Source organism: Amia ocellicauda, chromosome 15, assembly GCF_036373705.1.
Source record: "Amia ocellicauda isolate fAmiCal2 chromosome 15, fAmiCal2.hap1, whole genome shotgun sequence".
Classification (NCBI taxonomy): Eukaryota; Metazoa; Chordata; class Actinopteri; order Amiiformes; family Amiidae; genus Amia; species Amia ocellicauda.
In genome coordinates, this window is record NC_089864.1 from 4,495,516 (window position 1) to 4,507,278 (window position 11,763).

Below are 11,763 nucleotides of genomic sequence, written 5' to 3' on the forward strand. Positions count from 1 at the left end.
GAGGTTCGCAGGTACAAACATTTGTACGACACATCCTCTAAAAATTATAAAAACACTGAGGTCGTGATGACTTCTTGGAGGGAAATTGGAAAAACCGTGGGCGAAGACCCAGGAGTAAAAAGATGGAAGGCAATGAGAGATAAGTTTGTGCGGCTCAAGAAAAAAATGAAGTGCAATAGTGGAGACCCTAGGCCTGGTGGACCGAAAGTACCGGCATATTCTTTTATGCTGTCTTGGCTCCATGGATTCATAAAGCATCGAGAGATGGAGACCAGTTTCGCCTTCAGAAATGATTTTGAGGTAGCATGGAAGCATGCTTTCAATGGTGCATGTAAACGTATCACACAATTAGACTTTGGGCATTGCCTGGTGACCTTTAAAATAAAATAAAAAGATGCATGTAGGGAACAGATGGGGAGACTTTTTTCCCCCCGAACGCATATGCTATGTTCAATTGCTTTGGCAAACATTAATTTGTTTGTCATGCCAATAAAGGTCCTTAAATTGAAATTAAATTGAGAGACGGGGGGAGTACAATAATAGAAAATGGTATGTTTTACAACGTAAAACCGTTTAAACATTTTATAAAAATACGGTCTGGAGAAAAAAATAGAAACACAAGGTTAATAAAACAATGTAAGAACTCTAATAATCACAGGCACTGATTTAGTTTTATATGAAATACATAACCTATTTCTATTGTTGGGTTTTCATTTGGTTTATTTTGTATTGTAATTCCAGTTAGATTAAAGTATACCAACACCCAGTCCTGAAGAAGGGCAATTTCTGGACACTACAAATCGAGGAGCTGGATGACATAAGGTCCACCACCCCTACACACCAGTTTAGATCCTCAACTCCTGTCCAACATCTGACCTCCCAGCAGCCTGCCCAAAGACGTCCTACACCCAGTGCTAGGCCACTTGACTTGTCCTACTCCTCTGGCCCCCGTGGGATATGTAGTGATGATGAGGGTATGTCCACAGCAGAATCCACAGTGAGTGCCTTTTCTAGCCAGCAGATGAAGAGGAAGAGACTATCCAGAGGCGAGGACATCCTCAAGACCATTGCCACTTTACATTGGGAGCAGATGGCAGAGAACATATAATGATGGGGATGAATTGTCATGGAGATGAATTGTCACCGGGGACGAATTGTCATGGGGTCATTAACACTGCACTGAGAGGATGTTGGGGGGGGGGGGCATTAAGAGAGAAAAATGATGGATATGAATGGATGCTAGTAGATTATATATTTATGTAGAGAGAGAGATATATATAGAGAAAAAGTAAGAGCACAAACAGGGATAAAGTGGATATGAAAAGAGACCTACCAGATCTTTCCAGATGTCAGGACATGGAAATAAGTTAATAAAATTGTAGTAAATAACTCTATAAAGAGCTGGTTTTAGGTGTTTTCTTGAATTTGAGGTATGTATACATGTAATAAATAAATAACATTCTTTCTTTGCACAACATAATCAAGTTTTGTTTATCTGGCTGAGCTACAAGGGGATGTAAGATTTGATCATACACAGTGAACAGGGTGGGCAGGGAGAAATAACTGACATTACAAACGGTTGAATGATTTCATCAGGTGCAAAAATAAATTCCCCTTTTGTGATTGACTGATTGACTACTCTCCGGAAGTGTAATGCTTCTGATGACAATGTGGCATTTTCAGAGTTTTAAATGATTCTGTGGAAGGAAAGTTAGAAATTCTCTCTCATACCTGTTTTACTCTCTTGTATACTTAAAAAAGATAAGGTCAAGCCAGAAGGACAGGCCAGAAGGAAGCTTGATTTCTTCTTGTTATTTACTATGAGAATCTTGGAGACAATGTCAAACAGTATGATTGAAGTGCCTGCTCCCTAATCCATGTGTTGATATATATAATGATATATATTCTGCTTAGCTAACTCTCTAAGATAATATAGTAATGACTTTGTGATTGTAACCAGATCTTAGTTTTTTGTGTATAAAAGCCTCTGACTGTTAAAATGAAGGCAGAGTGACTTTGGGATCTTGATTCACTGTTCCTCTCCACGCTGCGTGTATTAAAGGCATTGCAACTAACCCTCCAACCTGATTGAAGATGACTGTTCTTCCACATTACCAAAAATATGAATTGGAATATTAACAAATTAATTATGAAAATGAAATATATTAATAAATACATTCTGTCTGTGAATGTATTTTCTTGTGACTGGTTCACATGTGAAGTGTGGTAAAACCTTTATTTATGCTTATAAATCGTCTCCCTCTCGGACTGCCAGTTACTTTTAAGGGAGCAGGTCCTATTCAGATTTGCACTTGTGTGAACTGTCGTAAAATTGTCTCACTTACTTGTGATGTCCTCCTCCGCCATTTGTGTCCATGAAGAAACTATCATACAGTTCAGTGTCCGAGAACTCCACTGGCTGGATTTGGAGGGAGCGTTTCTGAACTTGGAGCGGTCTCAATCTGTTGGATCGGACCACACGGGCCAGCATTCGCTCCCCACGTGCATGAAAGAGCATTGGCTGCCCATGACCCTGTTGCCGATTCACCCCTTTTCCTTCCTTGGACCATTTTTGATAGGTACTGACCACCGTAGACCGGGAACACTGGGAACTTTGAGGACAAAATGTTCACTTGCTGCCTAATATATCCCACCCACAGACAGGTGCCATGATAATGAGATCAGTATTATTCACTTCACCTGTCAGTGGTCATAACGTTATGGCTGATTGGTGTAAATATATATAAATACACACAGACAACTATTTTGTATTATTTATTATACTAAATGTTATACAGTGATACATTAACTTGAGACTATAACCCCAATAATAAAGGTTTTATACCATTTTATACAACCGTTGGCAGTGACAGCTGCAGGTTAAAATAGGGTTAATGTTAATGTTGTATATCAGTTGGTGCAGTGGTTAAGGAACAGCGCCGTGGCTGGATAGGATCCTTAGATCACTTTGTTATTAACGGACACCAAACAAGCACAATGGGTCGAATGCCCTCCTCTCATTTGTAAACCTTCTTATGTTCTTAGTATTTTTAGTAAATCCCAGGATACATCAATGAAGTAGTAACAATTTTATTACAGAAAACAAATACAGGTTAACCTGGAGCCCTCCTCTCACATAAAGTGAAGAAAAATACTAGAGATGTGACCTGGAATAATCCCCTTTGTATCTTTGATAGACAATAGGTTACTGGAAATCCAGGTCAGTCCAGCTGTATGAGTTCAATTTACCCCATGCATACTGATACAGTTGTTGATCAGGTATTCAAAAGAAATTAGCTGTAGGCCTATACATTAAAGAAACAGTGTGCCTTAAGGCAGAGGCAGAGTAACTTCAATACAATAGCTGTATGCAATTCAAGAAACAATTAACCTTGAGGTGGAGGGAAGGTAACATGACTTGCATGGCATTACTGCATGTAAACTAATAATTAAATAGTTCCCATGAAGGGGTAAATACAAACAAATGATCAATAAGATAAAGAATATAAAGTAAATTAAAGTAGTTCCTAAAAAGGGGTACATACAAACAAATGATTGCTTCATAGGCAAAACCAAAATGAATACTATATCATGAAACAAATACAGAAATAATAAACTAATAAGTGTATATTTTCCCACTACATTGCTGACCAGTATTTTTAATGCCAATGTGAAGACCAATCATATAATTTAATATTAAATATTACACTGGTTTCTTCACTACAGGAATATTTTACTGCACCTAACGTGTAAATATAGGATAACTCCATCCCCCCACATAGTTTACTTAAATGTACTTCTCCATCAAGAGAACCGAGATGTTTAATTAGATTATACGAGAGGAAAGAAACTCAATACAAGATCATTAATTAGAGCTGCCTTGCCTGCTGTATTGTGCAATGGCAGAGCTGAGAGCTGGGTATTTGCATCCAGGGTTGCAGTGGAGTCTGACAGTGTGACTCACAGTACACACTGAAGAAGCCACAGCAGATAAGAGGACAATTTCCTCTTGATGGCACAGGGAAATGTTGCTTTACCGACAAAGTCATCAGTATTTAATCAGTGACAAAATTCAAATGTCCAAAAAACATTTACAGAGGTGTGTTAATACCACCATAAAATAAAATAACCTTTGTCATTACAACATAGTTTATTCATACAAACTGACTTTGATCAAAATAATAAAACCAGTGGCTCTGTGCAGACTGGGCTCATCCTTACAGTGGCTACCTGTTTCTCTTAGGATTGATTTTATGTTATTATTGGTATTTAAGGCTCATAATGATATGGCACATTAATATATTTCTAATTATTTGTAATTGTATGTACCTAATCATACACACAGATCTTCCAGTGTAGGCTTACTAAATGTTCCAAAAATGAAATACAGGAAGTATGGTGAGGTAGGCTTTTATTATTATCCACCGAAGAACAAAATACCAGGTGAAATTAGAGCTCTAACCTCTAGAGAATAGTTTTAAGAAACAGCTCAATACATACTTTCATAGACAATATTGTTTTTATTTTACTAGTCCACTCAAGTTGTTTTATTGTAAGTATATCTATTTTTTTTTCTGAATACATTTTAATTCTATTTTATCTCTTTTTATGTTGTCTAAAATGTTTTGCACATTTTGTTTTTTCTAGAAGGAAGATCTAATCCATTGGAATTGAAAGTACCCTAATATAAACTGATATATTTAATCTGCACTTGCAAGGGACATTTTAAAATGTTACCTGACTGAAGTCCCGTACGGCTGGTGAGGGCTGGTCCGTGTTGCCTGTAAGGAACAGTGCAAGAGGCTTTGTGAATCAAGTGGTTTATTACACTAGCATGCATCACACTTACGTGTAGTGGTTTGTGGTGTTGCTGCTCTAACTGAGGAGACACAGAGAAAGCTGCTATACTTTGTCTAAATAAATATAGAAATACAGAAATAAAGGAAATCAATATAAATACGTTTAATTCTTGTATTTATTAATTTTGGTATTTATTTGTGTCCTTTACTTTTGGCAAAATCTTTTCACCCTTGTATTTCTTCCTAGCGTCAATCATTCTTGAAGGGCAGGTCAAGAAGTCTATCGATGTAAGGTGTCAAATCCTGCACATGTAACCATGAATGCATTAACATATTGTAGTGCCATAGAACATTATTATTATTGTTGTTTTCTGAATGTATTAATGTATTTGGGAATAAATCCAATATTTCAGTCATATAACTAATCAGAACAGTTGTTGTTATGTATACATGAGAACCCAGGGAAAGGGATCCAATAACCAGTAATTCAGTTTTAAAAAGTTATTTGACATCTAAGTTTGTAACCTACATCCTGCAAACAGGCACCTAAGACTGCATCAGTGTCAGAATTTATTGTCTAATAAATCTGAGTATTGTCTGCATAGGAGTAAACTGAACAACATAGTTTTGAATTACATCACCCAGTGGCAGCATACAGATGTTAAAAAGAAGGGGTCCAAGAACAGAACCCTGTGGGACACCATGAACTACTTGGAAATTAGTGGAATTACAAACAGCAGGACAAATACTGATAAATAAGATCTAAACCAATCAGGACACTTTAGCAAAATGTGGTGTTCAATAGTATCAAAAGCAACACCAAGATCCAAAAGAACCAGTTCTGAAAGAGCAACAACATTGGCATTCAACAGGAGATCATTTACTACCCTGACCATTGCGGTTTCGTTACTTGTGAAATGTGAAAAACAGACTAGGTTTTTCCCCCCGTTATGTTATTATATGATGTGTGAGTTACAACAACAGCCAATAACTGAAGATTTGATATTGGTAAAAAATTACTGGTTACTATTACTTTTAACAGTTATCTTTATTTAATTGGCTTAACAACTGCTTGCTTCAATGCAGCTGTGACTACTCCCTCAGAAAATGAGTTAAATATATTAGAACTAGAAACAGAATGTATCATCACAAGTTTTAAAAATATACTGTATGTTGGCCATGGATCAACAGCACAAGTTGAGCTCCTAGCCTTATTAATCATTTTGCATGTATGGGAGAGAGAAACAGGAACAGTATGAACAGACAGAGATAGAGGGGTCAAGAACTGCATGCAATTCAGAATGCAAATTGGATGATGACTCCCTAATCTGGTCTATTTTGTCACTGAAATACAAGGCCAACTCCTCACAATGACCCATATTAATATATAGTCATCAGAGAGGTGATTGTATCAAAAGTATTAAAAGTAATTCTAGCATTACCCTTTCCCATTTCAATGATATTGGTCTGAAAACATATTTTCAATTCCAATGCTGAACTATAGACCTTAGGTGTGTGATTTCTATATGTCACAATGAACCATCGGCATCCCTCCATTTACATTCAGCCTGATGCCCAGCTGTTTGATATGACAATATATATCGTATGATGATAGAAAAAAAGTCTATCGTTTCATATTATGCTATATCGTTTATATCGTGATGTCGAAAATCGCAATCTTTACGGCAATATTTTTCGTCATTAGGACGCTTTGCGTTCTCCCCGGTTCTTCCACACGTGTCAGATGCGGCAAGAAATGAGCATCAGAAACACAGACAGACATGAGGAGAGTGAACTGACACAGAATAACCACAATAACCAAGAGATACTTCAATGAGCAAGCGCACACGTTGCGCCCCGCTCTCGTCGCCGGGCTGAACTTGATCTGCAAGCACCCCCCCATATATTTTAATATATAAAATTAATAATAACGTTTGTTTGCATTTTAATAAATTGGAAAGCAGTGCAAACAGATGCAGAAAGTATCATTTTCGTTTTATTAAGATGGTGACGTGGTTCAACAGTTGTATTATTATTATAATTATTTTGTATTAACAACGTGCTGTACTTGTAAGTAGAATCAAAACGCGACAGTCAGAAAAGAAATGTCCCTGTCCAGCGTATCGTATGTTAAATGCGCCACTATAAACCCGGCTGTGTTAAATCTTCCTGAATCTGTACCATTGTACAGCGCACGTGTTGCATGATTACTATTACTTGTGTTATTGTTGTTATGTGACAGTAAATCATGTGTATATGTATGTGCTCTGAGGAAGATAAGTCGAAACCCGTAAGCATTATGATGTTAACTTTTTCTCTAATAATGTTTTTGTGAAGACTGCTGTCATGCAATACATTGACAAGATAGAGGAGAATCAATGGGACTTCAATGATGAGATCATCATTGACATTTTAAAGATAATGAAAACAATGACAAGTAAACCTGAAAAACATGCAACAGAATTGTCATTCACAGATTAACTGACAACTGATGTATCAGTCTGCCTCTGTAAATTAGCTGCTCTTTCAAAAAACAAAATGGTCTGGTGGCACACTTTTAAAGCAGGAAAACAGAATTATTTTGGGGTTTTGAGAAGTTTTGTGAGGGAGGGGCACCTGTCACATTCTTTACTGTGTTTCTGTGTTACAAACTAACAGTGATCCAGCAGGCAATGTATGACAAAGCCAACATCAGCATCGCAGAGGAGATTAGGTCACAATACCGAGCTTTCTGTAGCAACAGATCCACATTGAAAAAACTAATACTTACACATCTGGAAAGAGAGGACAACATTACGAACTGTGAGAAATATATTGGCAGAATAGAGGAATACCTTCCAATTTACAGTAAAGAAAGGCTTGAGGAATACTGCAGAGCCAGTGGAAAATTAGAGAACACCCTTTATGAAAAACTTGATGGTTTAATAAAGGACTATTTTCAAATCACCAACACAGTTAATACAGCTGTGAAAAAGATGAATAGCAATGCCTCCATGTGGCTGGATGAATTCTGTAAATGCCTGGGAGAAGTAATGGAAATCCCAAGAAGAAGCCTGGGAATAATTGAAAATGAAGATTTAGGAGATCTGGAGTTTCTCAAAAATTGAACATTGAACAACTCACTGGGAGACATTTGTCAAGTTTTAAAGAAAGGAAATGCCAGTGCAGCTTTAATTAGTAAGAAAAATCTAAGGAAGCTTGAGTGTAAAGTGGAGTATCACTGCAGATGGTCACGAACAATTGTATTGGAAATGGTTCATCTGCACTTTCAAGACACAGCTGGAGAATAATTATAAAACAAAATATGAGGCCATACTGGCCATACTTTGTGAAAACAAATTACACTTTACAACTATATATCAATTGAATATATTCTTCTGATCACATAAAATATACCAAAACAGAAGCATAGGCCACTGTGATGCATTTACACTGAAATTCATGATTGATTACCTGTATTATAAATTGGCAGGCTAAATACAAAACTTTCAGTTGTGGTCAAACTGCCTATGTTATTAATAGACTATGGACTAGTGCTGTTAATATATTCCTTTGGATCAATATATTGCTTTCATAGGAACATATTCTTAGACTTATCTTGTAATCACACACACTTATCTTGTAATCTCAAAGCAAGTGATTTCTATATTTTCCATAATTAATGTCAAATCATGCCATATGATTAGTGTCTGAAAATTATCAAGCATGTGTCCACCATTTTGTTATGTAATCATATTAACATTAACTTCTAAAATGTTATTGATGTTCTTTTGGTGACATGTTCTGTATTGGCTTCATCTTTAGCAAAACATTGTATTTATTGTATTTAATATCTTTTTTTATTTGTCAGATTACTTTGATTATACTGGACCTTTAAAAACATTAATATATTTCTTAGCAGATGCCCTTATCCATGGCAACTTACAATTATGTTATTTTTTACATAAAATTACCTATATTTAGAGCTGGATTTTTAATGGAGCTATCTAGGTACAGTACCTTGCTCAAGGTACAACAGCAGTGTTCCCCACCTGGGACTGAACCCAAAACCTTACAGTAAGGATTCCAGAGCCTTAAACACTATTCCACACTGCTGTGCGATTCTCTCCTAAATTCAGTTATGTATGCAATGTATTCACATTCATTACAGCAGAGTGAACAGATGCATTCATTTTAGCATTCATAGCTAAAATGAACTCAATACAGAAATTATTTTTGGAAAATGCAGCAAAATAGAATGAAAACAGCCACTGCATACACAGTATATTTAAAATATATCTTACTTTCCAAACATTATCTATGGATGTTGCAATATAGCTGATTGTTTCCAATGGTATGTTGTTTTGAATGCTAAACTGTATGAATACTTTTACCTTCAGCACCAATATTACATTTTGTGCCATAATGTACAATATAAACTATAGAAATATGACTATGGCCATACATTAACACAGATTAAAACTTACAGAAAGAATGTAATTGATCTTTAATCATTAATACATGCATTATAAATGTCTAAAAAGTGTTTCTTGTTTCATTTAAGTAGATAGTAGGGTCCTATGGGCGCGGCCTATTTTTATGACGTATGACCTAACCTTATTCATATTCCTACGTCATAATTAGGGGGCGTGATTTTAGGTGGAGTTATTTCCTTAATTATTCCTATGTCATATCCATCAAAAAGTGTACACCCATAAAACCCTGAACAACAAGGCCACCCCTAAATACCCCACACCCCCTCTGAAGGCACCACCCCCCAAACTCTCCTCTCTATGTAAGAACCCGCACTGCTTTTAGGCAATACCTCTTTAATTCTCAGCATCTGAAACATCCAGCTTCTTCAACATGTCCAGCGACATCAACGTGAAACCCCGCAAGAAGAGGGCCCGTCAAGGGTTCCTCTACTCACCGATTTGAAGATTGAGCACACCTGGAGGCTGTTCTGGGGGGCTCAATGGGGTTACTGCTTTAAAAGGGACCCCAGCTATGTTGGAGTGGAGCTTTTTGCTTTGGGAGAAAAGGAGGTTATGTTGGAACCTTTTGAGACGGTAATTGAATACTCTTATGAGGACTGGTTGAAGGTGATGGCCTGGAGAGATCTGGGTCTTGTGGATAAGACTTTAGAAGACCTGCAAGAGGTTCCAAGAGAACAGGGTCTCTGACTCAGGGTTTTGAAAGGTGTGAATGGGAAAGCTTGCAGATTTACGGTAGAGTGGTGAAGAGTCTATCGATAACTACCGATCGCAAGGTTTTGTTTAGCAGCACCCTGATTACAAACCCTATTGAAGGGGCTGTGGAGGAGCCAGAAAAACAGGTTACCAAAATCATGTTTGACGACTTGGACTGGCTGTTCTTGAAAGAGGTCATAACCTGTATAAATGACGGTTTTGACATCTTGATCAAATGTTCGCAACTGGATTTTGTTAGAAGGAGAATATGCTGGATTATGGATTATATATCCCCCTTGAAGGACGACGACGATGATAAAACAGACAACCTGTGGGGGTTTGGAGGGGGGTCTGGCGGCTCAGGGGCTACTCTCTTCTAAGAGGGCGGTCTGTCGTGACGTAGTGAAGAGATAGGATAAAAGGCGCAACACTTCATTCATGGTTTAAAATTAAAGAGAATGTCTTACCCGAAAGCTGTGGACATCGACAGGCTCTACAGACCTCTTCAATCCCGGGATCTCCCCTGGTTCTATTCCCCAGATTTTGTATACACTCCGGAACCCTCTGACTGTGGCTACCCTCCAAGACCTCAACACTCGGTCCCTGAGGACGAAACAGCCTGCTGTGCGATGGATGTCCAATTGAGTCTCGGTGAGCCCCAGCCTCTAGAGCTCCTGGAGGGCCTCAATTTTGCTTAACTGTCTACCGTCTATGTGTCTGAGGAGGGGGCCGTTCCAATGGATGTAGAAACACCCCACAAACCACCAGGTGACCCAATGAACATCGAACTGTCCCGGGGGCGTGATGAAGACGCTGGATTTATGCCCGGGGTACGTGCCCAAGTAAGCAGAGTGGTTAAAAGCACCCTGGTGTATATTCTGAGTGTTCTCATCGACCGCTACTATTTCCAGTTCTATTTCGACGTGTTTTACAGAAGACTGAACAAACCGTGGCTGAAACCTGCGCTAATCAAGGCGCTGTCTTACTCCCACTTACATGTCACCCCGGTTCAAGTCCAGAAAATCATAGATGAGATTTTGCTGGAGCTGAAAAAGGAGCCGTTTATAATAGAGAAACTTGGTCAGCTGCTCAACGACCTGGATGAGCCGAGTAGAAAAACCCGCTGGCAAGCTAAAAACTTATTTCTTCCGTAAAGAAGTTAAAGCTGGGAACGACGACGAAGAATTCGACATCTACCCCAATGATTCAGACTCTGACCTGAACTAAGGGACTTTGAATATGGGGAATGTTCTGGACTGCTTCTGCAACTGGTTCTGTCATCAACACTCTGCAGCTAACCTGAGAGCGCTATTACACCATGTGCTTGACAGAAAAATAGCCAACGCGAGCCTTTTCTCTACAGATTTAACCATCGATGAGGACCAACTTTCAAACCTGGAAAAGTTAATGGCTGCTGTAACAAAGACTGGGGGGTATGAACACTGGGATGAAGCACTCAAGGGGGCCAAGAATGATATTAGGCCATTTCATCAACATCTGGATGACCTTTTACTGAGCATGTTTAATACACCTCTGTTTACTTTAAAAATAGCCCATATTGTTGTTTTATTTACTTATGTAACTGAGGTGTGTGCCTACAAGATAAAGAAGCAGGTATTTGTTGATATAGATCAAGTAACCAATCATCTGATTTCTTTTTGTCTGGACCGTAGAAATTTATTTTGTGTATGTTATACTTTTCTCAAATGTCTACAAAGGGGTATCTGCTCTCCTGACGTTGAATAAAAAACCTTGTATAAAAACCTTGCGCATAGTGTTGGTCTGTGTTGTTATTT